At 71.7% G+C, this 13654-nt stretch overlaps 4 non-coding genes across 4 annotated transcripts; all 4 read right to left on the bottom strand.

The window, feature by feature from the left end:
- Positions 1–1138: 1138 nt before the first annotated feature.
- On the bottom strand, positions 1139–1257 carry LOC145519419 (5S ribosomal RNA). Its single transcript, XR_014063822.1, has one exon. It is a non-coding gene; the product is annotated as a 5S ribosomal RNA (ribosomal RNA).
- Positions 1258–4416: 3159 nt separating this feature from the next.
- On the bottom strand, positions 4417–4535 carry LOC145519420 (5S ribosomal RNA). The gene has a single exon (XR_014063823.1). It is a non-coding gene; the product is annotated as a 5S ribosomal RNA (ribosomal RNA).
- A 3163-nt stretch (positions 4536–7698) lies between these two features.
- On the bottom strand, positions 7699–7817 carry LOC145519421 (5S ribosomal RNA). The gene has a single exon (XR_014063824.1). It is a non-coding gene; the product is annotated as a 5S ribosomal RNA (ribosomal RNA).
- A 3179-nt stretch (positions 7818–10996) lies between these two features.
- Positions 10997–11115, bottom strand: LOC145519423 (5S ribosomal RNA). The gene has a single exon (XR_014063825.1). It is a non-coding gene; the product is annotated as a 5S ribosomal RNA (ribosomal RNA).
- Positions 11116–13654: the final 2539 nt, after the last annotated feature.

The raw sequence follows: 13654 nt of genomic DNA on the forward strand, positions 1-13654 counted from the left end.
AGCCAGAGCACCTGTCAGAGGCCGGGGCCAGAGGAAGGGACGGGAGGCCGGCGGTCAGCAGAGACAGAGACAGAGAGAGAGGGACAGAAAGAGACAGAGACAGAAAGACAGCGAGACGGAGATGCAGACAGACGGCCAGGCGCGCGCGCACACCCAAACACGCACCGGCACACGCAGGGAGGGAGAGACAGAGAGAGGGAGACCCAGAGCGACTGGCAGAGAGACGGAAAACGGGAGGCACGCAGGGCAGAGAGGATGGCATGCGGTCCGAGACAGACACACCGGCACAGACCGTGACACCCGTCAGAGAGAGGCCGTGCCCGGAAGCAGCAGCTTCGCCAAGGGAGGGGGCGTCAGCCCCGGGCCGGGCGGGCCCCGGCTGCACGCAGTGCCCTGGGGCTGGCAGTCACCCGTGGGGAACCCAAGACTTCCTCGCAGCCGAGGTCTCAAGGGTCCCCTTCGGCTTGGCTACCTAAGGCGAGACCCGGACCCGCCCCCAGGCCAGAGGGTGGGTGTGTGAGTGAGTGTGTCGGTGGGCGAGGGTGGGGTCGGGTCGACTGGGGGTCGGGTGGATACCCGGAATGGAAGGCGGGAGGATGTGGAGGCCGGGGGTTGGGAAGCCTGTGTGGTCCTCTTGCTGTCTCTCTCTCCCTCTTTCTTCGTGGGCCTTACCTGTGGGTTTCCGGCTCTTGACCTGTCTCGGCGGCGGGGGTCTGTGTGTGTGTGTGTGTGTGTGTGTGTGTGTGTGTGCGCGCGCGTGCGTGCGTGTGTGCGTGTGTGTGTGTGTGTGTGAGCGCCTGCGAGGATGGGGCTGGAGGTGGGGCTGGGGGTGGGGCTGGGGGTGGGGCTGGGGCTGGGCCTCCCTCCCCCCTGCCTGAGGCGTGCCAAGGCCCAGGGAGCCCCAGGCGGAGACCCCCGACCGTCGTGTGGTTTCCTGGAAGCCGAATGCGGAGGGGCTCGCAGGCCGCGCGGAGGCAAGCCAGGTCGGCAGCGGGAGTCGGGGCCCTGACCGTCCAGCCCGGGAGGGGCTGGGGCTGGGGCTGGGGCTGCGGGGGCCCAAGAGTTGGGACGGGGGCGGCGGGGACCCAAGAGTTGGGACGCCGTGGGGGCCGGGGGCTAAAGGAGAGGGGAGGCAAAAAGCCTACAGCACCCGGTATTCCCAGGCGGTCTCCCATCCAAGTACTAACCAGGCCCGACCCTGCTTAGCTTCCGAGATCAGACGAGATCGGGCGCGTTCAGGGTGGTATGGCCGTAGACGGAGGCGGCTGCCGCCAGGCGCCCTAAGAGCCCTGCGCCGCGCCTCCCATTGGCTCTGACCCCCGGGTCAGGCCAGCCGGCCGCGGCTCTCCACGGGAGCGCGCGCTGCACTTGAGCCGCACGCCCCGCGACCGGACTCCGGCCGGCCAGGGCCGGCAGCCCGGCGGCCGGCCGATGCCGCCCCACCCCCGCACACCGCCACCCCTGGCCAGCAACCGCCTGGCCCGGCGCGGGGGCCAAGAGGGCTTCCGGGACCGCGAGCGGCCGGGCGTGCGTGCCGGGGGTGGGGTGGGGTGGGGTCGGGGGGGGGTGGAGGGCGACGGGCGCGGAGGTCTCGGCGCCCTCCCACCCTGGGCCTCTCCAGGCCGGCCCCCTCTCGGCGCCCCACCCCCACCGCCACCCCACCCCCACCCCCACCCCGCACCCCGCACCCCGCACCCGCCGTCGCGTTCGCTGCTCAGGGCCACGTGGCCCCGGAGGTGTCTGGCTTCGGGGCCCGCCGCTGCCCGCGGCCCGCGGCGCTCTGAGCCTCCTGCGGGCCTCGGCGCGGCCCAGCCGGGGCCCTGAGCGCCCGTCCTGCCGGGCACCTGCCAGGGCGCGGTCGACCGGAGCCCGTCAGCCCCGCCCCTTCGCCCTACCCGAGGCCCCCCCTTGCCCACTCTGTGGGGCTGCCTTTCCTGCCTCCAAGGACGATAGCGTCCCCAGCCGCCTGCGATCTGAGGGTCACCCCCAGCTGGGAAGCGCTGGCTGGGAGGTCACTTGGCAGCGGCAGTGGCCCCCGGGCCCCCGCGCCCAGGGCGGTCTCCCACACTCCCAGGGAACGTCGAGGCACCCTCCACGCGGCCGTTGCGTCACATTTGCTCTGCAGGAAGGAGAGAGCTCCCGAGCCAAGGCCTGTCTGCACCGTGCTCGGCTCCTGCGGGCAGAACACCCTGGGCGCCCACCTGGAGCTCGGGCCCAGGGGCCCACACTGGCGTGTTTCGCCCGGGGAGCCCTAAAGGCGGGGCGGCCCAGCAACTGCTTGCAAAGGCCTCCCGTGGCTGTTTGCTTCCTTCTGCCAGAGCTAGCTCTGCTCCCCGCTGCGGCCTTTGGCACGCCAGGGGCGAGCCCGCCACCCCTCGCCGGGAGCCCGTGGGAGGGGCCAGGTGCCCTCGGCCAGGTGACCCCAGCGTGGCACCCGGCCCCCTCAGACGCACTCCCGCAGCCTCCTTCCCCACGGGCAGGACCGCGCTGACCTAGGAGTGTGTTTGCAAGGCTCCCAGACCGCAGGCGGACACAGGGCCCCGACTCCGGAATTGAGGCCCTGGGAGCAGGCCCGGAGGTCCGGCGTCTGAGGCGCTACACACTGGCTGCGCGCTAGAGGCCTGAAAACCCGCTCTCTGGGGCTGCCTATCCTGCCTCCAAGGACGATAGCGTCCCCAGCCGCCTGCGGCCTGAGGGTCACCCCCAAGCTGGGAAGCGCTGGCTGGGAGGTCATTTGGCAGTGGCAATGGCCCCTGGGGCCCCGCGCCCAGGGCGGGCTCCCACACTCCCAGGGAGCTTCGAGGCCAGCTGTACACGGCTTTTCCCTCACGCTTGCTCTGCAGGAGAGACCTCCCGAGCCTGGGCCTGTCTGCAGCGTGCTGGGCTCCTGCGGGCAAAACACCCTGGGCGCCCACCTGGGGCCCGGGCCTAGGGGCCCACACGGGCGTGTCTCGCCCGGGGAGCCCTAAAGGCGGGGCGGCCCAGCAACTGCTTGCAAAGGCTACCCGTGGCCGTTTGCTTCCTTCTGCCAGAGCTAGCTTGACTCCCGGCTCCAGCGTTGGGCACGGCCAGGGGTGAGGCGTCAGCCCCGCCCCTTCGGCCTACCCAGGCCCCCCCCCTTGCCCCCTTGCCCCCTCGCCCTCCCCCCCCACCACCCCCCCCCGCCAAGCACAGGACCTTCCTGAGAGAGCAGACGAGCGACCGGCAGGCACACGGACAGACACACAGACCCTCGCACGCACCCACGCCCAGTGGGTTAGCCGGCCGGCGCAAGCTCCTCAGCCGGAGCCAGAGCCAGAGCACCTGTCAGAGGCCGGGGCCAGAGGAAGGGACGGGAGGCCGGCGGTCAGCAGAGACAGAGACAGAGAGAGAGGGACAGAAAGAGACAGAGACAGAAAGACAGCGAGACGGAGATGCAGACAGACGGCCAGGCGCGCGCGCACACCCAAACACGCACCGGCACACGCAGGGAGGGAGAGACAGAGAGAGGGAGACCCAGAGCGACTGGCAGAGAGACGGAAAACGGGAGGCACGCAGGGCAGAGAGGATGGCATGCGGTCCGAGACAGACACACCGGCACAGACCGTGACACCCGTCAGAGAGAGGCCGTGCCCGGAAGCAGCAGCTTCGCCAAGGGAGGGGGCGTCAGCCCCGGGCCGGGCGGGCCCCGGCTGCACGCAGTGCCCTGGGGCTGGCAGTCACCCGTGGGGAACCCAAGACTTCCTCGCAGCCGAGGTCTCAAGGGTCCCCTTCGGCTTGGCTACCTAAGGCGAGACCCGGACCCGCCCCCAGGCCAGAGGGTGGGTGTGTGAGTGAGTGTGTCGGTGGGCGAGGGTGGGGTCGGGTCGACTGGGGGTCGGGTGGATACCCGGAATGGAAGGCGGGAGGATGTGGAGGCCGGGGGTTGGGAAGCCTGTGTGGTCCTCTTGCTGTCTCTCTCTGCCTCTTTCTTCGTGGGCCTTACCTGTGGGTTTCCGGCTCTTGACCTGTCTCGGCGGCGGGGGTCTGTGTGTGTGTGTGTGTGTGTGTGTGTGTGTGTGCGCGCGTGCGTGCGTGTGTGCGTGTGTGTGAGCGCCTGCGAGGATGGGGCTGGAGGTGGGGCTGGGGGTGGGGCTGGGGGTGGGGCTGGGGCTGGGCCTCCCTCCCCCCTGCCTGAGGCGTGCCAAGGCCCAGGGAGCCCCAGGCGGAGACCCCCGACCGTCGTGTGGTTTCCTGGAAGCCGAATGCGGAGGGGCTCGCAGGCCGCGCGGAGGCAAGCCAGGTCGGCAGCGGGAGTCGGGGCCCTGACCGTCCAGCCCGGGAGGGGCTGGGGCTGGGGCTGGGGCTGCGGGGGCCCAAGAGTTGGGACGGGGGCGGCGGGGACCCAAGAGTTGGGACGCCGTGGGGGCCGGGGGCTAAAGGAGAGGGGAGGCAAAAAGCCTACAGCACCCGGTATTCCCAGGCGGTCTCCCATCCAAGTACTAACCAGGCCCGACCCTGCTTAGCTTCCGAGATCAGACGAGATCGGGCGCGTTCAGGGTGGTATGGCCGTAGACGGAGGCGGCTGCCGCCAGGCGCCCTAAGAGCCCTGCGCCGCGCCTCCCATTGGCTCTGACCCCCGGGTCAGGCCAGCCGGCCGCGGCTCTCCACGGGAGCGCGCGCTGCACTTGAGCCGCACGCCCCGCGACCGGACTCCGGCCGGCCAGGGCCGGCAGCCCGGCGGCCGGCCGATGCCGCCCCACCCCCGCACACCGCCACCCCTGGCCAGCAACCGCCTGGCCCGGCGCGGGGGCCAAGAGGGCTTCCGGGACCGCGAGCGGCCGGGCGTGCGTGCCGGGGGTGGGGTGGGGTGGGGTCGGGGGGGGGTGGAGGGCGACGGGCGCGGAGGTCTCGGCGCCCTCCCACCCTGGGCCTCTCCAGGCCGGCCCCCTCTCGGCGCCCCACCCCCACCGCCACCCCACCCCCACCCCCACCCCGCACCCCGCACCCCGCACCCGCCGTCGCGTTCGCTGCTCAGGGCCACGTGGCCCCGGAGGTGTCTGGCTTCGGGGCCCGCCGCTGCCCGCGGCCCGCGGCGCTCTGAGCCTCCTGCGGGCCTCGGCGCGGCCCAGCCGGGGCCCTGAGCGCCCGTCCTGCCGGGCACCTGCCAGGGCGCGGTCGACCGGAGCCCGTCAGCCCCGCCCCTTCGCCCTACCCGAGGCCCCCCCTTGCCCACTCTGTGGGGCTGCCTTTCCTGCCTCCAAGGACGATAGCGTCCCCAGCCGCCTGCGATCTGAGGGTCACCCCCAGCTGGGAAGCGCTGGCTGGGAGGTCACTTGGCAGCGGCAGTGGCCCCCGGGCCCCCGCGCCCAGGGCGGTCTCCCACACTCCCAGGGAACGTCGAGGCACCCTCCACGCGGCCGTTGCGTCACATTTGCTCTGCAGGAAGGAGAGAGCTCCCGAGCCAAGGCCTGTCTGCACCGTGCTCGGCTCCTGCGGGCAGAACACCCTGGGCGCCCACCTGGAGCTCGGGCCCAGGGGCCCACACTGGCGTGTTTCGCCCGGGGAGCCCTAAAGGCGGGGCGGCCCAGCAACTGCTTGCAAAGGCCTCCCGTGGCTGTTTGCTTCCTTCTGCCAGAGCTAGCTCTGCTCCCCGCTGCGGCCTTTGGCACGCCAGGGGCGAGCCCGCCACCCCTCGCCGGGAGCCCGTGGGAGGGGCCAGGTGCCCTCGGCCAGGTGACCCCAGCGTGGCACCCGGCCCCCTCAGACGCACTCCCGCAGCCTCCTTCCCCACGGGCAGGACCGCGCTGACCTAGGAGTGTGTTTGCAAGGCTCCCAGACCGCAGGCGGACACAGGGCCCCGACTCCGGAATTGAGGCCCTGGGAGCAGGCCCGGAGGTCCGGCGTCTGAGGCGCTACACACTGGCTGCGCGCTAGAGGCCTGAAAACCCGCTCTCTGGGGCTGCCTATCCTGCCTCCAAGGACGATAGCGTCCCCAGCCGCCTGCGGCCTGAGGGTCACCCCCAAGCTGGGAAGCGCTGGCTGGGAGGTCATTTGGCAGTGGCAATGGCCCCTGGGGCCCCGCGCCCAGGGCGGGCTCCCACACTCCCAGGGAGCTTCGAGGCCAGCTGTACACGGCTTTTCCCTCACGCTTGCTCTGCAGGAGAGACCTCCCGAGCCTGGGCCTGTCTGCAGCGTGCTGGGCTCCTGCGGGCAAAACACCCTGGGCGCCCACCTGGGGCCCGGGCCTAGGGGCCCACACGGGCGTGTCTCGCCCGGGGAGCCCTAAAGGCGGGGCGGCCCAGCAACTGCTTGCAAAGGCTACCCGTGGCCGTTTGCTTCCTTCTGCCAGAGCTAGCTTGACTCCCGGCTCCAGCGTTGGGCACGGCCAGGGGTGAGGCGTCAGCCCCGCCCCTTCGGCCTACCCAGGCCCCCCCCCTTGCCCCCTTGCCCCCTCGCCCTCCCCCCCCACCACCCCCCCCCGCCAAGCACAGGACCTTCCTGAGAGAGCAGACGAGCGACCGGCAGGCACACGGACAGACACACAGACCCTCGCACGCACCCACGCCCAGTGGGTTAGCCGGCCGGCGCAAGCTCCTCAGCCGGAGCCAGAGCCAGAGCACCTGTCAGAGGCCGGGGCCAGAGGAAGGGACGGGAGGCCGGCGGTCAGCAGAGACAGAGACAGAGAGAGAGGGACAGAAAGAGACAGAGACAGAAAGACAGCGAGACGGAGATGCAGACAGACGGCCAGGCGCGCGCGCACACCCAAACACGCACCGGCACACGCAGGGAGGGAGAGACAGAGAGAGGGAGACCCAGAGCGACTGGCAGAGAGACGGAAAACGGGAGGCACGCAGGGCAGAGAGGATGGCATGCGGTCCGAGACAGACACACCGGCACAGACCGTGACACCCGTCAGAGAGAGGCCGTGCCCGGAAGCAGCAGCTTCGCCAAGGGAGGGGGCGTCAGCCCCGGGCCGGGCGGGCCCCGGCTGCACGCAGTGCCCTGGGGCTGGCAGTCACCCGTGGGGAACCCAAGACTTCCTCGCAGCCGAGGTCTCAAGGGTCCCCTTCGGCTTGGCTACCTAAGGCGAGACCCGGACCCGCCCCCAGGCCAGAGGGTGGGTGTGTGAGTGAGTGTGTCGGTGGGCGAGGGTGGGGTCGGGTCGACTGGGGGTCGGGTGGATACCCGGAATGGAAGGCGGGAGGATGTGGAGGCCGGGGGTTGGGAAGCCTGTGTGGTCCTCTTGCTGTCTCTCTCTGCCTCTTTCTTCGTGGGCCTTACCTGTGGGTTTCCGGCTCTTGACCTGTCTCGGCGGCGGGGGTCTGTGTGTGTGTGTGTGTGTGTGTGTGTGTGTGTGTGTGCGCGCGTGCGTGCGTGTGTGCGTGTGTGTGAGCGCCTGCGAGGATGGGGCTGGAGGTGGGGCTGGGGGTGGGGCTGGGGGTGGGGCTGGGGCTGGGCCTCCCTCCCCCCTGCCTGAGGCGTGCCAAGGCCCAGGGAGCCCCAGGCGGAGACCCCCGACCGTCGTGTGGTTTCCTGGAAGCCGAATGCGGAGGGGCTCGCAGGCCGCGCGGAGGCAAGCCAGGTCGGCAGCGGGAGTCGGGGCCCTGACCGTCCAGCCCGGGAGGGGCTGGGGCTGGGGCTGGGGCTGCGGGGGCCCAAGAGTTGGGACGGGGGCGGCGGGGACCCAAGAGTTGGGACGCCGTGGGGGCCGGGGGCTAAAGGAGAGGGGAGGCAAAAAGCCTACAGCACCCGGTATTCCCAGGCGGTCTCCCATCCAAGTACTAACCAGGCCCGACCCTGCTTAGCTTCCGAGATCAGACGAGATCGGGCGCGTTCAGGGTGGTATGGCCGTAGACGGAGGCGGCTGCCGCCAGGCGCCCTAAGAGCCCTGCGCCGCGCCTCCCATTGGCTCTGACCCCCGGGTCAGGCCAGCCGGCCGCGGCTCTCCACGGGAGCGCGCGCTGCACTTGAGCCGCACGCCCCGCGACCGGACTCCGGCCGGCCAGGGCCGGCAGCCCGGCGGCCGGCCGATGCCGCCCCACCCCCGCACACCGCCACCCCTGGCCAGCAACCGCCTGGCCCGGCGCGGGGGCCAAGAGGGCTTCCGGGACCGCGAGCGGCCGGGCGTGCGTGCCGGGGGTGGGGTGGGGTGGGGTCGGGGGGGGGTGGAGGGCGACGGGCGCGGAGGTCTCGGCGCCCTCCCACCCTGGGCCTCTCCAGGCCGGCCCCCTCTCGGCGCCCCACCCCCACCGCCACCCCACCCCCACCCCCACCCCCACCCCCACCCCGCACCCCGCACCCCGCACCCGCCGTCGCGTTCGCTGCTCAGGGCCACGTGGCCCCGGAGGTGTCTGGCTTCGGGGCCCGCCGCTGCCCGCGGCCCGCGGCGCTCTGAGCCTCCTGCGGGCCTCGGCGCGGCCCAGCCGGGGCCCTGAGCGCCCGTCCTGCCGGGCACCTGCCAGGGCGCGGTCGACCGGAGCCCGTCAGCCCCGCCCCTTCGCCCTACCCGAGGCCCCCCCTTGCCCACTCTGTGGGGCTGCCTTTCCTGCCTCCAAGGACGATAGCGTCCCCAGCCGCCTGCGATCTGAGGGTCACCCCCAGCTGGGAAGCGCTGGCTGGGAGGTCACTTGGCAGCGGCAGTGGCCCCCGGGCCCCCGCGCCCAGGGCGGTCTCCCACACTCCCAGGGAACGTCGAGGCACCCTCCACGCGGCCGTTGCGTCACATTTGCTCTGCAGGAAGGAGAGAGCTCCCGAGCCAAGGCCTGTCTGCACCGTGCTCGGCTCCTGCGGGCAGAACACCCTGGGCGCCCACCTGGAGCTCGGGCCCAGGGGCCCACACTGGCGTGTTTCGCCCGGGGAGCCCTAAAGGCGGGGCGGCCCAGCAACTGCTTGCAAAGGCCTCCCGTGGCTGTTTGCTTCCTTCTGCCAGAGCTAGCTCTGCTCCCCGCTGCGGCCTTTGGCACGCCAGGGGCGAGCCCGCCACCCCTCGCCGGGAGCCCGTGGGAGGGGCCAGGTGCCCTCGGCCAGGTGACCCCAGCGTGGCACCCGGCCCCCTCAGACGCACTCCCGCAGCCTCCTTCCCCACGGGCAGGACCGCGCTGACCTAGGAGTGTGTTTGCAAGGCTCCCAGACCGCAGGCGGACACAGGGCCCCGACTCCGGAATTGAGGCCCTGGGAGCAGGCCCGGAGGTCCGGCGTCTGAGGCGCTACACACTGGCTGCGCGCTAGAGGCCTGAAAACCCGCTCTCTGGGGCTGCCTATCCTGCCTCCAAGGACGATAGCGTCCCCAGCCGCCTGCGGCCTGAGGGTCACCCCCAAGCTGGGAAGCGCTGGCTGGGAGGTCATTTGGCAGTGGCAATGGCCCCTGGGGCCCCGCGCCCAGGGCGGGCTCCCACACTCCCAGGGAGCTTCGAGGCCAGCTGTACACGGCTTTTCCCTCACGCTTGCTCTGCAGGAGAGACCTCCCGAGCCTGGGCCTGTCTGCAGCGTGCTGGGCTCCTGCGGGCAAAACACCCTGGGCGCCCACCTGGGGCCCGGGCCTAGGGGCCCACACGGGCGTGTCTCGCCCGGGGAGCCCTAAAGGCGGGGCGGCCCAGCAACTGCTTGCAAAGGCTACCCGTGGCCGTTTGCTTCCTTCTGCCAGAGCTAGCTTGACTCCCGGCTCCAGCGTTGGGCACGGCCAGGGGTGAGGCGTCAGCCCCGCCCCTTCGGCCTACCCAGGCCCCCCCCCTTGCCCCCTTGCCCCCTCGCCCTCCCCCCCACCCCCACCCCCGCCAAGCACAGGACCTTCCTGAGAGAGCAGACGAGCGACCGGCAGGCACACGGACAGACACACAGACCCTCGCACGCACCCACGCCCAGTGGGTTAGCCGGCCGGCGCAAGCTCCTCAGCCGGAGCCAGAGCCAGAGCACCTGTCAGAGGCCGGGGCCAGAGGAAGGGACGGGAGGCCGGCGGTCAGCAGAGACAGAGACAGAGAGAGAGGGACAGAAAGAGACAGAGACAGAAAGACAGCGAGACGGAGATGCAGACAGACGGCCAGGCGCGCGCGCACACCCAAACACGCACCGGCACACGCAGGGAGGGAGAGACAGAGAGAGGGAGACCCAGAGCGACTGGCAGAGAGACGGAAAACGGGAGGCACGCAGGGCAGAGAGGTTGGCATGCGGTCCGAGACAGACACACCGGCACAGACCGTGACACCCGTCAGAGAGAGGCCGTGCCCGGAAGCAGCAGCTTCGCCAAGGGAGGGGGCGTCAGCCCCGGGCCGGGCGGGCCCCGGCTGCACGCAGTGCCCTGGGGCTGGCAGTCACCCGTGGGGAACCCAAGACTTCCTCGCAGCCGAGGTCTCAAGGGTCCCCTTCGGCTTGGCTACCTAAGGCGAGACCCGGACCCGCCCCCAGGCCAGAGGGTGGGTGTGTGAGTGAGTGTGTCGGTGGGCGAGGGTGGGGTCGGGTCGACTGGGGGTCGGGTGGATACCCGGAATGGAAGGCGGGAGGATGTGGAGGCCGGGGGTTGGGAAGCCTGTGTGGTCCTCTTGCTGTCTCTCTCTCCCTCTTTCTTCGTGGGCCTTACCTGTGGGTTTCCGGCTCTTGACCTGTCTCGGCGGCGGGGGTCTGTGTGTGTGTGTGTGTGTGTGTGTGTGTGTGTGCGCGCGTGCGTGCGTGTGTGCGTGTGTGTGTGTGTGTGTGAGCGCCTGCGAGGATGGGGCTGGAGGTGGGGCTGGGGGTGGGGCTGGGGGTGGGGCTGGGGCTGGGCCTCCCTCCCCCCTGCCTGAGGCGTGCCAAGGCCCAGGGAGCCCCAGGCGGAGACCCCCGACCGTCGTGTGGTTTCCTGGAAGCCGAATGCGGAGGGGCTCGCAGGCCGCGCGGAGGCAAGCCAGGTCGGCAGCGGGAGTCGGGGCCCTGACCGTCCAGCCCGGGAGGGGCTGGGGCTGGGGCTGGGGCTGCGGGGGCCCAAGAGTTGGGACGGGGGCGGCGGGGACCCAAGAGTTGGGACGCCGTGGGGGCCGGGGGCTAAAGGAGAGGGGAGGCAAAAAGCCTACAGCACCCGGTATTCCCAGGCGGTCTCCCATCCAAGTACTAACCAGGCCCGACCCTGCTTAGCTTCCGAGATCAGACGAGATCGGGCGCGTTCAGGGTGGTATGGCCGTAGACGGAGGCGGCTGCCGCCAGGCGCCCTAAGAGCCCTGCGCCGCGCCTCCCATTGGCTCTGACCCCCGGGTCAGGCCAGCCGGCCGCGGCTCTCCACGGGAGCGCGCGCTGCACTTGAGCCGCACGCCCCGCGACCGGACTCCGGCCGGCCAGGGCCGGCAGCCCGGCGGCCGGCCGATGCCGCCCCACCCCCGCACACCGCCACCCCTGGCCAGCAACCGCCTGGCCCGGCGCGGGGGCCAAGAGGGCTTCCGGGACCGCGAGCGGCCGGGCGTGCGTGCCGGGGGTGGGGTGGGGTGGGGTCGGGGGGGGGTGGAGGGCGACGGGCGCGGAGGTCTCGGCGCCCTCCCACCCTGGGCCTCTCCAGGCCGGCCCCCTCTCGGCGCCCCACCCCCACCGCCACCCCACCCCCACCCCCACCCCGCACCCCGCACCCCGCACCCGCCGTCGCGTTCGCTGCTCAGGGCCACGTGGCCCCGGAGGTGTCTGGCTTCGGGGCCCGCCGCTGCCCGCGGCCCGCGGCGCTCTGAGCCTCCTGCGGGCCTCGGCGCGGCCCAGCCGGGGCCCTGAGCGCCCGTCCTGCCGGGCACCTGCCAGGGCGCGGTCGACCGGAGCCCGTCAGCCCCGCCCCTTCGCCCTACCCGAGGCCCCCCCTTGCCCACTCTGTGGGGCTGCCTTTCCTGCCTCCAAGGACGATAGCGTCCCCAGCCGCCTGCGATCTGAGGGTCACCCCCAGCTGGGAAGCGCTGGCTGGGAGGTCACTTGGCAGCGGCAGTGGCCCCCGGGCCCCCGCGCCCAGGGCGGTCTCCCACACTCCCAGGGAACGTCGAGGCACCCTCCACGCGGCCGTTGCGTCACATTTGCTCTGCAGGAAGGAGAGAGCTCCCGAGCCAAGGCCTGTCTGCACCGTGCTCGGCTCCTGCGGGCAGAACACCCTGGGCGCCCACCTGGAGCTCGGGCCCAGGGGCCCACACTGGCGTGTTTCGCCCGGGGAGCCCTAAAGGCGGGGCGGCCCAGCAACTGCTTGCAAAGGCCTCCCGTGGCTGTTTGCTTCCTTCTGCCAGAGCTAGCTCTGCTCCCCGCTGCGGCCTTTGGCACGCCAGGGGCGAGCCCGCCACCCCTCGCCGGGAGCCCGTGGGAGGGGCCAGGTGCCCTCGGCCAGGTGACCCCAGCGTGGCACCCGGCCCCCTCAGACGCACTCCCGCAGCCTCCTTCCCCACGGGCAGGACCGCGCTGACCTAGGAGTGTGTTTGCAAGGCTCCCAGACCGCAGGCGGACACAGGGCCCCGACTCCGGAATTGAGGCCCTGGGAGCAGGCCCGGAGGTCCGGCGTCTGAGGCGCTACACACTGGCTGCGCGCTAGAGGCCTGAAAACCCGCTCTCTGGGGCTGCCTATCCTGCCTCCAAGGACGATAGCGTCCCCAGCCGCCTGCGGCCTGAGGGTCACCCCCAAGCTGGGAAGCGCTGGCTGGGAGGTCATTTGGCAGTGGCAATGGCCCCTGGGGCCCCGCGCCCAGGGCGGGCTCCCACACTCCCAGGGAGCTTCGAGGCCAGCTGTACACGGCTTTTCCCTCACGCTTGCTCTGCAGGAGAGACCTCCCGAGCCTGGGCCTGTCTGCAGCGTGCTGGGCTCCTGCGGGCAAAACACCCTGGGCGCCCACCTGGGGCCCGGGCCTAGGGGCCCACACGGGCGTGTCTCGCCCGGGGAGCCCTAAAGGCGGGGCGGCCCAGCAACTGCTTGCAAAGGCTACCCGTGGCCGTTTGCTTCCTTCTGCCAGAGCTAGCTTGACTCCCGGCTCCAGCGTTGGGCACGGCCAGGGGTGAGGCGTCAGCCCCGCCCCTTCGGCCTACCCAGGCCCCCCCCCTTGCCCCCTTGCCCCCTCGCCCTCCCCCCCCACCCCCACCCCCGCCAAGCACAGGACCTTCCTGAGAGAGCAGACGAGCGACCGGCAGGCACACGGACAGACACACAGACCCTCGCACGCACCCACGCCCAGTGGGTTAGCCGGCCGGCGCAAGCTCCTCAGCCGGAGCCAGAGCCAGAGCACCTGTCAGAGGCCGGGGCCAGAGGAAGGGACGGGAGGCCGGCGGTCAGCAGAGACAGAGACAGAGAGAGAGGGACAGAAAGAGACAGAGACAGAAAGACAGCGAGACGGAGATGCAGACAGACGGCCAGGCGCGCGCGCACACCCAAACACGCACCGGCACACGCAGGGAGGGAGAGACAGAGAGAGGGAGACCCAGAGCGACTGGCAGAGAGACGGAAAACGGGAGGCACGCAGGGCAGAGAGGTTGGCATGCGGTCCGAGACAGACACACCGGCACAGACCGTGACACCCGTCAGAGAGAGGCCGTGCCCGGAAGCAGCAGCTTCGCCAAGGGAGGGGGCGTCAGCCCCGGGCCGGGCGGGCCCCGGCTGCACGCAGTGCCCTGGGGCTGGCAGTCACCCGTGGGGAACCCAAGACTTCCTCGCAGCCGAGGTCTCAAGGGTCCCCTTCGGCTTGGCTACCTAAGGCGAGACCCGGACCCGCCCCCAGGCCAG

This window comes from Giraffa tippelskirchi, chromosome 8 (assembly GCF_054371585.1).
Source record: "Giraffa tippelskirchi isolate mGirTip1 chromosome 8, T2T-mGirTip1v1.2.pri, whole genome shotgun sequence".
Classification (NCBI taxonomy): domain Eukaryota; kingdom Metazoa; phylum Chordata; class Mammalia; order Artiodactyla; family Giraffidae; genus Giraffa; species Giraffa tippelskirchi.